The following is a 12,530-nucleotide window of genomic DNA, read 5'->3' as shown; positions in this document are numbered from 1 at the left end:
CATGCTCCTAAGGGTCCGATGGGGCTGGCAGTGTTATTACCCTTACAGATGAAGAAACTGGGTCTCAGCCCAAAGCATGTGCCCCGTGAGAAAACTTGAGAAGTGTTCTAAAAGTTGAATGTGGTGATGATCATGCAACTCTGTGGATTTGCTACAAATCAGTTTTACACTTACATTGGTTAAGTTTTACAGCACTTTATGCTTCTATAAAGCTTCCAAAAGAAAATAAACAAGGTGTACACTGAAGCTAGTACATGGCAGGTCCCCTCACCCCTGCCCAGGCTGCCATAGTGTGCTCCTCTGTACATGCACAGTTCTCTGGACTGTAGGAGTCAGATGGCACAGAATCAAATCCTGGCCCTAGAACTTAGTAACTGTGAGACCCACACACGCAAGACACTTAACCTCAGTTTCTTTTTTTTTTTTTTTGGTTTTTCGAGACAGGGTTTCTCTGTGTAGCTTTGCGCCTTTCCTGGAGCTCACTTGGTAGCCCAGGCTGGCCTCGAACTCACAGAGATCCGCCTGGCTCTGCCTCCCGAGTGCTGGGATTAAAGGCGTGCGCCACCACCGCCCGGCACCTCAGTTTCTTCACTTACAAATAGAAATAAAAATGATATTCGTGGGGCTTGCAAGATAGCTCTGCCTATAAAGGCACTTGCCTACAAACCTGAAGACCTGAATTCGGTCTCCAGGATCCACACGATGGAGGGTGAGAATCAATCCCCACAAGTTGTCCTCTGGCTTCTGCACATGTTGTACACGAGTGCACACCCATGGGCAAGATCATACACAATAAATGAATACATAATAAGATGTTTTTAAAAAGGATATTTATGGCCAGGCCTGGTGCCATGCATCCATAGTTGTTACTACTCAATGAGCTGAGGCAGGAGGATCACTTGAGCCAAGGAGTTTAAAGCCAGCCTAGGCAATATAGAGAATACCGTCTCTCCCCCCCCCCCTTTTAAAGGTTGTATGGGTGTTTTGTCTGTGTATACATCTGTGTACCACTTCCGTACTTGGTGCGGGTAGAGGCTGGAAGAGGGTGTTGGATTCCCTGGAACTGAGTTACAGACTATTGTGAGTTGTGGGGTAGCTGCTGGTTTGTGAGCCTATGGGTGGGTGCTGGGAATCGAATCTGGACCCTCTGGAAAAGCAGCTAGTTCTCTTAACTGCTGAACCACCTCCCCAGCTCCTGATCGTCTTTTTTTTAAAAAAAAAAAAAAAAAAAAACTTTAGGGTGTGTGTGGGAGGTGATTCCATCAACAAAGGGACCCCAGTTCAATCCTCTGAACCAAATGTGAGGGCGTGCTCTTGTAGTCCCAGCACTGGGGAGGTGGAGGAAGGTGGATCCCTGGCCAGACAATCCGTCCTAATAGTCAACTCCAGCCCAATGAAAGACCCTCAAAAGACATGGACAGTATTCCTGAGAATGATACCTAGGGCTGTTCTCTGGTACATGTATCTCCTACACACTGAACACACATACACATTAAACATGCACACACAAACACATTAAAAAAAAAACCATGAAACTTTAAGACTTTTGATAAAAGGCAAAAAGAAAAGCCTGATGTTTATTATATAGGCTTGTTATAGGTTGAGTGTTTGGAATAGCTAAAGGCACAGGGTGGTGGTGGCAGCGCACGCCTTTAATTCCTGCAGTCGGGAGGCAGAGGCAGGCAGATCTCTGTGAGTTCCAGGCCAGCCTGGGCTACAGAGTTCCAGGACAACCAGGGATGCACAGTGAAATCCTGTCTTGAGAAACAAAACAAAGCAAAAGCTACAGGCCTCCAGCAAATGCATGTAAGTGTGGACTGTCATTATCTCCAGGACTGCAAAGCCTGCCAGAGCCATGCTTCTTAAAGGGGCCCAGTTTCACTCCACCAGCCCCATTCCTGCTTTCCTGGCCCTTAAAGAAACTCTCCACTTCAAAGGCCATCTTTGGAAAAACACTGGCTCTCCTCACATCTTACTTCCTGGTAACAGGGAGGGAGAAGCTCATCTTCCCGATAAGGCAGTGACTCGCTGGCTCTCATAAAACGTTCACCGCTATGCCAGCTTTTCCCCACAGATTGTTCCCTCCTGAGCCCTCATTCACTCTAGCAATCAACACTGAAAGCTGGACTCGCGGCCAGTACTGTGAGCTCAGGGTGGCCAAGGACGGGTCAGGGGCAAAGCCTTGCAGCCTCATAGGAAGCCTCTTGCTGGCTGATGAACCAAGCTAGAGAGGACTCGGTTATGTGTGGACAGGCTTCTATCTCTCAAAAGTATACTTTGCAGCACCGAGCTCACCACCAGTGGGGTGGGGGGAGGGGTTGTGGGGAGGGGTGTGGCCTGGTGCTTACCGTGTGGTCACTGCACTTTTGCTTATGTTTGAGGGGCGCTGTCTAAGCCAAAGCCCCTTCTGTGATCTCACTGAAGCCACAGCCTTGGTAGCATGCATTTATGTCCCCTGGGTGACGATACCCTCTTTTAAGTGATGAGCAAACTGAGGTGATGTACTTCAGTGAGGGGCATCAGCCGGGCGTGGATGGAATCAGGTCATCTGCAGCCAAGCCCAGTGTTTTTCCACTGGCTTCGGAGGAGGAAGTCAGAAGGTCCCTGGACTCCACCTCAGGAGCGCTAATCGTGTTTGTTACATACTGAAGAAAATGAAGCCATGCGCTGTCGGCATATCCCTGCCAAGTTCCTTACAAACTGCTCTCAGAGCCCGGAAAGAAGCAAGGAGAGTCAAGACTGTCCCGTTATGGGTCACAGGGAACGCAGGGGCTATGATTCTATTCAGATCTCCAAAGTCCCACATCAGGTGACCCCCGTGGTGGGACAAATGAACATTGGTCTACAGAGTTCAAGGTAGCAAGAAAACATCCACCCCACCCTCACATCACCCCACCCCACCCCAAACCCACACAATTCAATCAGGCTGTGGCAGAAAATCAATCAATCAATCAATCAAACAAACAAACAAACATTTGCTATGCTTTCTGGGGCTTCTAATGCTCTCATCTCAGGCCAGGTCTGAGGTTCAATGAGATGACCACAAGCTCCTTGGGCTGATTTTTTTTTTTTAAACCTATTTGTCACATTGACTTTAATCCTTTTGTCAACAATTTGCCCCGGAGCAGAATTGGTGCTAAGCAGCAAAAGACAGAGCGGGGACCTGCCTCAGTGGGGTCAGCAGGTCCTGAAGCCACCTTCTCTGTGAGGCTGGGGACTGTGATCATGCCTAGGGTCCCCTACTGTGAGCCTAATTCACTCTCCTACCACTCACCAACTAATCTGCTCTAGGCATCCTTCAGGTTCCTGCCATCCTACCCAGTCAGCAGCCCTTGTCTTTCCCTCTCACTGATTTTCATATTTCAGGAAAATCCATTTGTTTGATTCAGAGCAACTGAATCGTCACTGTGTTCAGACAAAAACCACTCCCAAGGTTGGCATTTAGCAGAGGCCACTTAGGGGTGGGAACCCTGCTTCATCTCCAAACAGGACTCTGCCCGCACTGGCTCCTGGTTGCTCCTGGCTTCTGCTCTCTGCTGCTCTGACCTATGACCCTTCTTGGTAGCCTCCAGACACTCTGCCTGTCACTCCACTGAGACTGGGCCCAGGCTTTCCTTCCACAACCTGTGCACAGGTTCCTGGGTTTACCTACAAACTCAAGCGACCGGGGCATGTAGGGCAGAGTGGGAGGGAGCTTGTATGATAGGCCACAGGAGGGAAATATTGACCTAAGCACAAGACTAAACCCTTATAAAGTATAGCACTGCCCTTCCTTTCCACTCTGGGAAACACCTGAGGAGTGGCATCAGGCTGCCATTACCAGTGGGACTGCATGGGCCCACGTCCAGTCTGAGGTCAGCGGGCAGTTGAGTCTCGGATGCCCATTTGCACGCCCATCCCAGTCTTTTGTTCTTGGGACTTCAGGGTCAAGAAACGTAGGCAGCCCTACTCAGTGAGCGCCAAGAAAGGACAGAGTCTCCCTATGTAGCCCACACTGGCTTCAAACTCGTGACCCCTTTGCCTTAGCCTTCTGAGTGCTGGGATTACAGGCATGTGCCACCCATGCCCAGTGACTGTGCTTCTTAAGGCAAGGCACCCCTAGGCAGGCTGGGAGTGCTCTGAGAAGCAAGATGGGATTCCAATTGGTGAGTGTTAAGTTAAATGTTTATTTAAGTCTCTTAAAACTGTTTCACTGAGGATGAACTATCAGCTACCATGTACTAGTGTGTGCTATCACAAACATGTTACCTGTATGACCTCCTTTTTAATCTTTTTGGCAACAGTACAAGACAGGGACTACTGTTGTCTCTTTTTACAGAAGAAGAAACTGAGGTAGCCAGAGGTGAAAGAACTTGTTAAAGATCCAGTGAGAGCAGACCCTAAATGTGCACCTTCAAAGCCCATGCCTTTAGCCAGTACACACAGAGCAAGGGGCTCATCTCCGCCATTCTTCTGCAGCCCTCTCGTCCCTCCAAAGGACAATGCACTCCTTTCGTGGACAAAAATTATATTAAATTCATTCCCCTGACCATCTGGGAAGGCCACTGTCTACTTCTCCTCATCCCTACCTCTCTGGGTGTGGGCTCGGGCAGGAATCTGGGGTTTTAATCCTGACTAGTCCAAGACCTCCTAGTTAGTCAGCGTTTTGCTTTCTCTCCAACCTCCCAATCTCCAACCCCAGCACCTTGAAAATAAATCAGTCTTCCTGACTGTTGGCTGGACCTGGGAGAAGGTGAAGATCCTCACATGCAGAGTCCCTGATGGCAGGTGTTCCCTCTCACACACAGCTCCGGGACTGAGGGCCTGAGCAAGAGCACGGTCCACCTGATTTCCGCCTGTGTCCTTGCCGCAGAGTCTGGAAGCTCCCAGCTCAGGAGGAGGCAAGCGTCTTAAACTCAGTCACACCCCAGCCCCGCAGACAGTTGCACGAGGTTGTGGGTAAAGTCTTGTCATTTCCCCTTTTCCTCTTCCTCCTCCTCCTCCTCCCACTTGTCTGGAAGAAGGGTGAGCCGCTCCAGGATCAGAAAGGTGAGGGGGAAAGCCGGTTAACTGAAACGTCTCCTTTTTGCTAGATAGTTCCGGGGCATCTCCTCACCTCTCACCCAAGGGTCGCAGCTCAGATATCATGCCCCTTGCAGGGTTCCAAAGTGGAAGGAAATGGACTCTCACTGATCCATCCGCACTACTTCTCTGAGGTAGCTTAGAGGACTTGGGAAGTAGGACCCCCCTCCTGGAAGTAGTGGTGGCGGGTCCTTGGGTAAAGGAAAGGCTCAATTGTGCTAAGGCTTCCTGCCCTGACAACTCCCGGCGTAGCCCCCGCCACGCAGCAGCCGCCTTTCTGCGGCCGGCCGGCTGGGGAGGCGGGGCGGGAAGGCTAACGCAGGAAAGGGTTACGGGAATAGCTTTCCAATGACAAAGTCTGGAAGGGACCCATGCCTCCGCCCCTCTGCGGGTTAAGCTGGCACAGTCCAGGGGAGGAAAGCGAGGGCGATCCGCAGCCGGGCCTCCCCTCCCGCCCACCTCCAGCCGCGGGCACTCCCAGCTCGGCCCTCCGCGGAGGCAGCCGGCGTGTGCCTAGGGCAGCGGGTCACTAGGCTCCGCCCCCGGCCGCCGGGCCCGGGGGACGGCACTTTGTTCAGGATGCCGCCTCCTTCTCGTCGTGGAGCGGGAGCCCGCGGCCGCCCTAGTGAGAGGCTGGAGGCCGGAGCGCGCAGCGCCGGCTGAGACTCGCGCGAGGAGCCGCCCGGGCCCCGGGAAGCCCCGGGAAACTTTCTGATCGCGAGCAGAGGACGCCCGGCACTGCGCTGCTCGGGCGATGCGCGACTCGGCGCGGCGGCGGCGGCGGCGGCGCGGACCCAGAACCGGGGACCAGAGGCGCTCCGGTGAGTGGCCCGTACCGGGCGGGCGCGGTGGAGGGGCTGAGCTCTGCTCTTAGCCCGGCTGCAGTCAGCCCGAGGGAGGGGAGTCTGGTGCCGGAGAGAGGCTGCGGGCTGGCGCAGGAGAAGCGCGGGATAACAACCGGGATGCTAGCGGCTTCGCGGGAGTGTCTAGACGCCCCTGCTGGACCTTGCGTCTGTCCTGGGGTTGACGATGCGATGACCTAACCCCAACCCTCTGAGCCTTGGCTTCTCTTCCTAAGAAATACCTGTCATTTAAAGTGCGCTGAGTTCCTGCAATCAAAGACACTAAACGTTGTATTATCACACACACACACACACACACGGGGGGGAGGGAGGGGGAGAGAGAGAGAGAGAAAGAGAGAGAGAGAGAGAGAGAGAGAGAGAGAGAGAGAGAGAGAGAGAGAGAGAGAGAGAGAGAGAGAGAGAGAGACTGGCACACATAGTCAGACGACACCCCCACCCCCACCCCAAGCAGCTAGTTAACTCCTCAAACATCCCAGGAGGCACTAAAGGAAGAGTTGGGGCAGGTGACCCGGCTGGGCTGTTCCAGAAAATGCACTGCCCCTCCACTCCTACCATCCCCCTGCACCAGGATACGCTGAGAAGCGCCGTCTTCAAGGCTGTTTCTTCTGGCGCCTGCCCAGGACGTCTGGGAGCCTCGAGAGCATCCCGGGAGAGAAAGGAGGGAGGAGGAAAGAGAAGCTGGGAAAATGTGAGGGAGACGCTCACCTGAGGGTGCGGGTGCGTGCGGTGCCTGGATTTTTGTGGTCCCTTTTAATCTTCAGAGTCTAGCCAAACTGGCCATAGGTTAGAGAGCCGGCCAAGTCTGCAGATGGCATAAAGGAGAGGAAGGAACTGGGGCGGACCTGAGTGGTGAGTGGCTCAGCAAAGAGGGTTCCTTGTCCCCCAGGGCTGAACGCAGGAAAATCAGCTGGTGAGTCAATGGGACTTTGTTAGGACCGTCCGAGAGCGCAGCTGGCGCCGGCTTAAGGGAAGTGCTGGATCCCCCCTTGATAACACGCTGTTTATCTGGCTTCCTGTTTCAGCCATTGGGATACCATTGGCTGGTTCAAATTCAATGCTGAGAAGCCGGTGGCCAGTTCACCGAGTAAAGGCTGTGGATTTGTACAGACTTTTGCGTTGCGAGCTATCTCTAATTCCCTGGACTTAGGGGTGCCCCCGTAACTCACTTGTGTTGAGGTAGGAGGACTTCAATACAGACGGTCTTTCCAGAGACTTTGGCTCCCTTCAGGCCAAAGATACGAGTTCCCCCATCTGGCTGGAGAATTGCTCTCACACTGCTTTGCGTTTTGGTTGGTGCATCTTTTTTTACCTTGCGGAGAGATTGGAAGCGATGTGCATCTCTTCTGAGACGGGCTGTTACACGGACGGCGAGGGTTTCTGGGTGAAGTTCCCAGTCAGCCTGGAGTTTCTCTGTCTGGCTGAGCTGTGGACTTTGGATGGGAGAACAGTTCTTCACCTCCCTTGCTCTGGTACTCACGCTTATAAAGTCGGTCCTGGATGAGAGAGACTGCAGGAGGAATGGACACGTGTTTGCAGACCTGTGTCGGCCTCCAGGGGCCGTTACCTGAGGTTGCCAGGTGAGGGGGCGTTGCTAATCTGAGCTCCTCCTCCTTCAGCGGCTTTGTCTGGACTCGCCTGGGGCAGCAGGGCTTGGATTTTGCCCTGGATTTTAGACCCGTGAAAATCTTCTCGTAGGGCTCCCTTCCCAGTCTGTGCCCCTGCCACTCAGTCTGACCACTTACAACACCCAGCACACAGTAGGCACTTTATAAATATTTCCAGTTTCATTACATTGAAGGGAAAAATCTTAATGGCACCCAGAGCCCGCCCTCCATTTCACTCAAATGGCAGGCTGTCTGTTCTTCAGGAGTCATTGGATTTGCTCCACTCCCAAAACCATTCCTCATCTTCGTCTGGGGTTTGGAATCTGGTGTCCCTGGTGAGTCTTGGCTGAGGGAAGAGAAAGTAGGAGTGCCATTTGTCCTTCCCTGGCCTGATCTGTCTCCTACCCCAACTTCTTATGAATGACCTCCCCACGCCCAGGCCTCAAGCATGCTAAGCAAAGTGCACACAACTCTGCTCCATCCCAGCCTTCAGTCAGCTTTGGCCGAGTAGGAGAGTTTCAGACAGTACACAAGTGTCCGGTGCATCTTTTCAAATGTGTTCCTCTTTGGCCCTTGATGTCATTTCCCCCTCTTTTAAAGCACTTCTGAATCCTTTACAGGGTCTATAATAGGCTGACCTTTAAAGTTAAAAGAAGCGCTGTCTCTCAGCCCAAGCCCTGCTCCTCTCCCTCCAGACCAGAACGCAGGCCTCCTGAAGGAAGGCCTGGGCTTCTGGCCACACTGCTGTGGTGCCTCAGCGCCATCCAGAGCACCAGCCCCCAGCTCTCCTTCCAGAGCTCCTTCTCGTTAGTAAAACCAGCTCCCTGCAGGCCGACCTCTCTATCTGGAGTATTTTCATCCACCGATCTCAGCACACTCCTGAGCTGTTAGCAGTGGGGGAGGGGAGGGGTGAGAAGAGCTGTCTCTGGGATGGAACCAACCTTCCAGCCCTTATTCTGTGGCACACTGAGGTCTAAGAAGTGTGGCAATACTTGGCAGACACTTCATCTTGCTGGCCCCTAGTCTCTTACACACACACACACACACACACACACACACACACAAATAAGTTAAAACATTTTTAGTTCCCTTTTCTTCTTTTTCTTTTTTTTTTTTTTTTAGTTCCTTTTTTGATTAAGAGAAAACACACACACAAAAAAAAAACATTACCAACTTTTTAAGTGGAAACAGCCTCCTCAGCGAGCAGTTCCCTGGGCCTAATCTCCTAGGAAGGCTGACTCAGGCTTAGTTTCCTCTAAGGGGTCTGGGATTTTGCTTCCCAGCTTCCTGTGACTCCCGAGAAATGAAGGGAGGCAGGATGGCTGCGGCCCAGACCACTCTGAATGGTTCATGGATCTGACTCAGCTTCTAATACATGTCCCGTGAAGTCCACTACCCTCATCAAATCTATTTGCTCTACTTAATTTTAATATGCGATGCACTAATATGCATGGAAAATCAGAAGCACCGATGCGTGTGCCTCACCGAGCACTGTTAATAACAAGATGTTTCCACTTCAAAGGACTACAAGACTATTCTGGTGTCCAGTCCTCTGATGCTCCAAACGCTTTTCTAAATGGATTTGTTTCTTAATTCCCCGTTTGGATTATTCCTTGCTAGTGTATTTGTATGCTGATCTCATACGTGGCTGAATTTGCCTAGGATTGTTTTCATGTATGAATTGGGAATTTTCTGTATGTAGGACCACATCCCCTGTGACTAGAGACCGTTTTACGTCTTCCATTCTGATTTAGGTAGGTGTTTTTCTTCCTGGCCCAGTTTGTGGGGCTGTAGCTTTCAGGACATTGTCCGATAGCCGCAGTGAGGGCAGGTGCCTCCCCTCCAGTTCTCCATCTTAGGGAAAAGGCTCTGTGTCTTCTACCATCAACTATGATGTGAGCTGGGGGCCAACCATATTCGCCCTTTATCGTCTGCTAAGAATTCACTTCTATTTATAATTTTCTAACTTTTTTTTTTAATTGTGAAAGGATATTGGATTGTATCAAATGTTCTTTTCTGCATAAATTAGTAAACCACCTTTGCATTCCTGGGATAAATCGCTCTGCAAGTTTTCTTTTTCTTTCCTTCTTCTTCTTCTCCTCCTCCTCCTCCTCTTCCTCCTCCTCCTCCTCCCCCTCCTCCTTCTTCTTCTTAGACAAGGACTCTGGGGCTTAGTGATCGAGCTAGACTAACAGGTCAGTGCACCACAGGGATGGTTCTGTCTCTGTCTACCAGTGCTGGGATTATGAGTGTGCACTGGCTTGCTTGGCTTCTTGTGTGAATTTTGGGGATCTGAATTCAAGTCCTCGTGCACCCTGGACCATCTCTCCAGCTCCTCCAAGGAATGCTTTATTAGTGGTTTCTTCTGGGGAGGGGGTTGTACACTACTAGCAACTTTTGAAAAATTATTTATTCATTTTTATTTTATGTGCACTGGTGTTTTGCCTGCATGCATGTCTGTGTGAGGGTGTTAGGTCCCCTGGAACTGAAGTTTCAGACAGTTGTGAGCTGCAATGTGGGTGCTGGGAACTGAACTCAGGACCTCTGGAAGAACAGCCAATGCTCTTAACTGCTGAGCCATCTTTTCAGCTCCCTTTTTCTTTTTTCAATAATCTGTAATTTTCTGTCACCAAGTCAATGGTAAAAGACTGTACCTCGAGTTGGATGGAAGGGGTACTATTTATATTTATTTATCATTGTGCTCGAAACATTAAAAAACTTTTTTTATTATGGGAAAATATATATAACATAAAATGTATCCATTCAATGCTTTTTTTTTTTCTTTTGAGGCAGAGTCTTTCTCTATAACCTTGGCTATCCTGGGTTGTAGCCTAGGCTGGCTTCAAACTCACAGAGATCTGCCTGTCTCTGCCTCCTGAGTGCTAGGTCTAAAGATGGCACCACCCAGACTGGCTGAACAACTTTTTAAAAGACAGAGTATTTGCTGTATAATACAGACTGGCCTCAAGATCTGAATCCTCCTGCCTCAACCTCCCCAGTGCTGGAGATTACAAGTGTGTGCAACCATACCCAGCCTATTTAACCACTCATCACAGCACAGTTTGGTGGAATTAGATGCTTCACATTGGTTTGTGATCACCACCACTAGCTGTCTCTAAAGCCTTTTAATCCTCCTAAACTGAAAGCTACCTACTAAAGATTAACTCCCAGCTGCACACGGTGGCGCAGGCTTTAAACCCCAGCACTTAGAAGGTTGATGCAGGAAGAAATGGAGTTTGGGTACTGTTGGGGCTACAGAGCAAGCCCTTGTCTCAAAAATTCCACAAATAAATAGCTAAATAAAACTAAATAATGAATAAAATCTCCTTTTACCCCCTCCTCCCATCTTCTGGCAACCAAATTGTGACACTCTTTTTTTTTGTTTTGTTTTGTTTGTTTTGGTTTGGTTTGGTTTTTCAAGACAGGGTTTCTCTGTGTAGCCTTGGCTGTCCTGGAACTTTCTCTGTAGAACAGGCTAGCGTCGGACTTACAGAGATCCACCTGCCTCTGCCTCCCGAGTGCTGGGATTAAAGGTGTGCGCCACCACAGTCTGGCTAGTGAACACTTTTTAATGACCAGGAAAGTAACTGCTTTAAGAATCACAGGGTTGAGGTATCTTCTCTTCTGATCTTTCAGTCTTCCAGAGTGTCCCTCGTGTCCGGACATGACTGCCTCAGATTAGACACGCACTGATGATGTGTGACCGACCATTCCAAAGCCCCACAAGACCTTCTCTTCCTCTGGCTGTGATTCTTCCTCTTGCTTTTCTTTTCCCTTCAGCTGGGGACCTTTTAAACGTTACTGCCTTCTGGACCCATCCCCAGAGACTCAGCTTCAATTAGAAAGGAATATGGCTTCAGTACCTGTCATTTTTTAAAAAAAAAAAAAAAAAAAAAACCTCCCCCGGTAATTCCTATGCTGTCTGAGGGTCAGCTGTACAACTGGCTGAGCTGATTGACTGGCTGGAACCTTTGACTGGTCACAGCTTCCAGTGATAGTCCCCTCCTCCCATCTGGTCAACAGTACTGACCCACTTGACATCCCTCCACTAATTTTAAAATCTGTGTACAAACAGATTAATGGCATCTTCCACAGAATGAAAACTTTCCAAACTGAAAAGAGCATTAATCATGTGACTGCACCCCTTCTCCCCTATAAAGCCCCCCTTCTAGTGCTGATCCAGCGACATCTCTGTTACTGGGGAACATGTAACAACATCACTATCATCGACTTATTTCCTATTTTAAGGTTCCTCTTTCAAAGTTCCTCCTTGAATTAATCTATCATGGCTGTGACCTATACCCCTTGGTGGAAAACACCAAAATGTTAGTATCATCAAAATGCACCCCCAGATTAGGTGCGGGATATTCAAGTTAAGCCATGCAAGATGAATGTAATTACCTGCAAAAATGCCACTTTTTCACTATTTGAAAATAGCTCCTGTGTCTCTGTCCTCCTCCCTACCTCTTGGTCTCACTGGCCCTTCAGACCATCACTTTATGAGCAGGGATGTTCAGAGCAGACATACGGTATACTCGGAAGATTCTGAGCCAGCCTCGGAGTCACAGTTCACACCTTGACTTGGTGTGTAAAGTCTAGCCGTTGCGAGTATCCAGCAGATATTGACAACTGAAATTACAGCCTCCACATTTGCATCATTATCTCTGGATCATCTTAGGCAGGCCACAGGACCTGCTGGAGACTGCTTCTTCTCCATAAAAAGAGGAATGAAAATATCCAGCTCACGGGACATTCCCAGCTCTCCTGATCTCGCTCACCCTCCACCCCTACCCTGCATATGGATGCACACGCCACACAGAGATGCTCCCAAAGTGTGTGGAAAAGAGCTAGTGATTGCGTGAATTGGGTCCCTGAAAGACTTGACCCAGTCCCTGGGATGTTAACGGTGTGTGTTCAACAAATACCAAAGTCTTCCTCCTCTCTCTTCCTTATTCTACTCAGCACCCTTGGAACAAGCTACAGTTCATGTCTGCATGTGTTC

General features: G+C 50.0%; 1 protein-coding gene across 3 annotated transcripts in view; it reads left to right on the top strand.

Annotated features, from left to right (window-relative positions):
• Window positions 1-5,752: 5,752 nt before the first annotated feature.
• Nav1 (neuron navigator 1) overlaps window positions 5,753-12,530 on the top strand; it is a 258,871-nt gene continuing 252,093 nt past the window's right edge. For all 3 annotated transcript variants that reach the window (XM_042258202.2, XM_076547497.1, XM_016000991.3), the window contains exon 1: window positions 5,753-5,882. The gene's annotated coding sequence lies outside the window, so the exon portion shown is untranslated. The remainder of the gene's footprint in view (window positions 5,883-12,530) is intronic.

The sequence above is a fragment of the Peromyscus maniculatus genome, chromosome 11, assembly GCF_049852395.1.
Source record: "Peromyscus maniculatus bairdii isolate BWxNUB_F1_BW_parent chromosome 11, HU_Pman_BW_mat_3.1, whole genome shotgun sequence".
Taxonomy (NCBI): Eukaryota; Metazoa; Chordata; class Mammalia; order Rodentia; family Cricetidae; genus Peromyscus; species Peromyscus maniculatus.
This window is presented reverse-complemented; position numbering and strand designations above follow the sequence as displayed.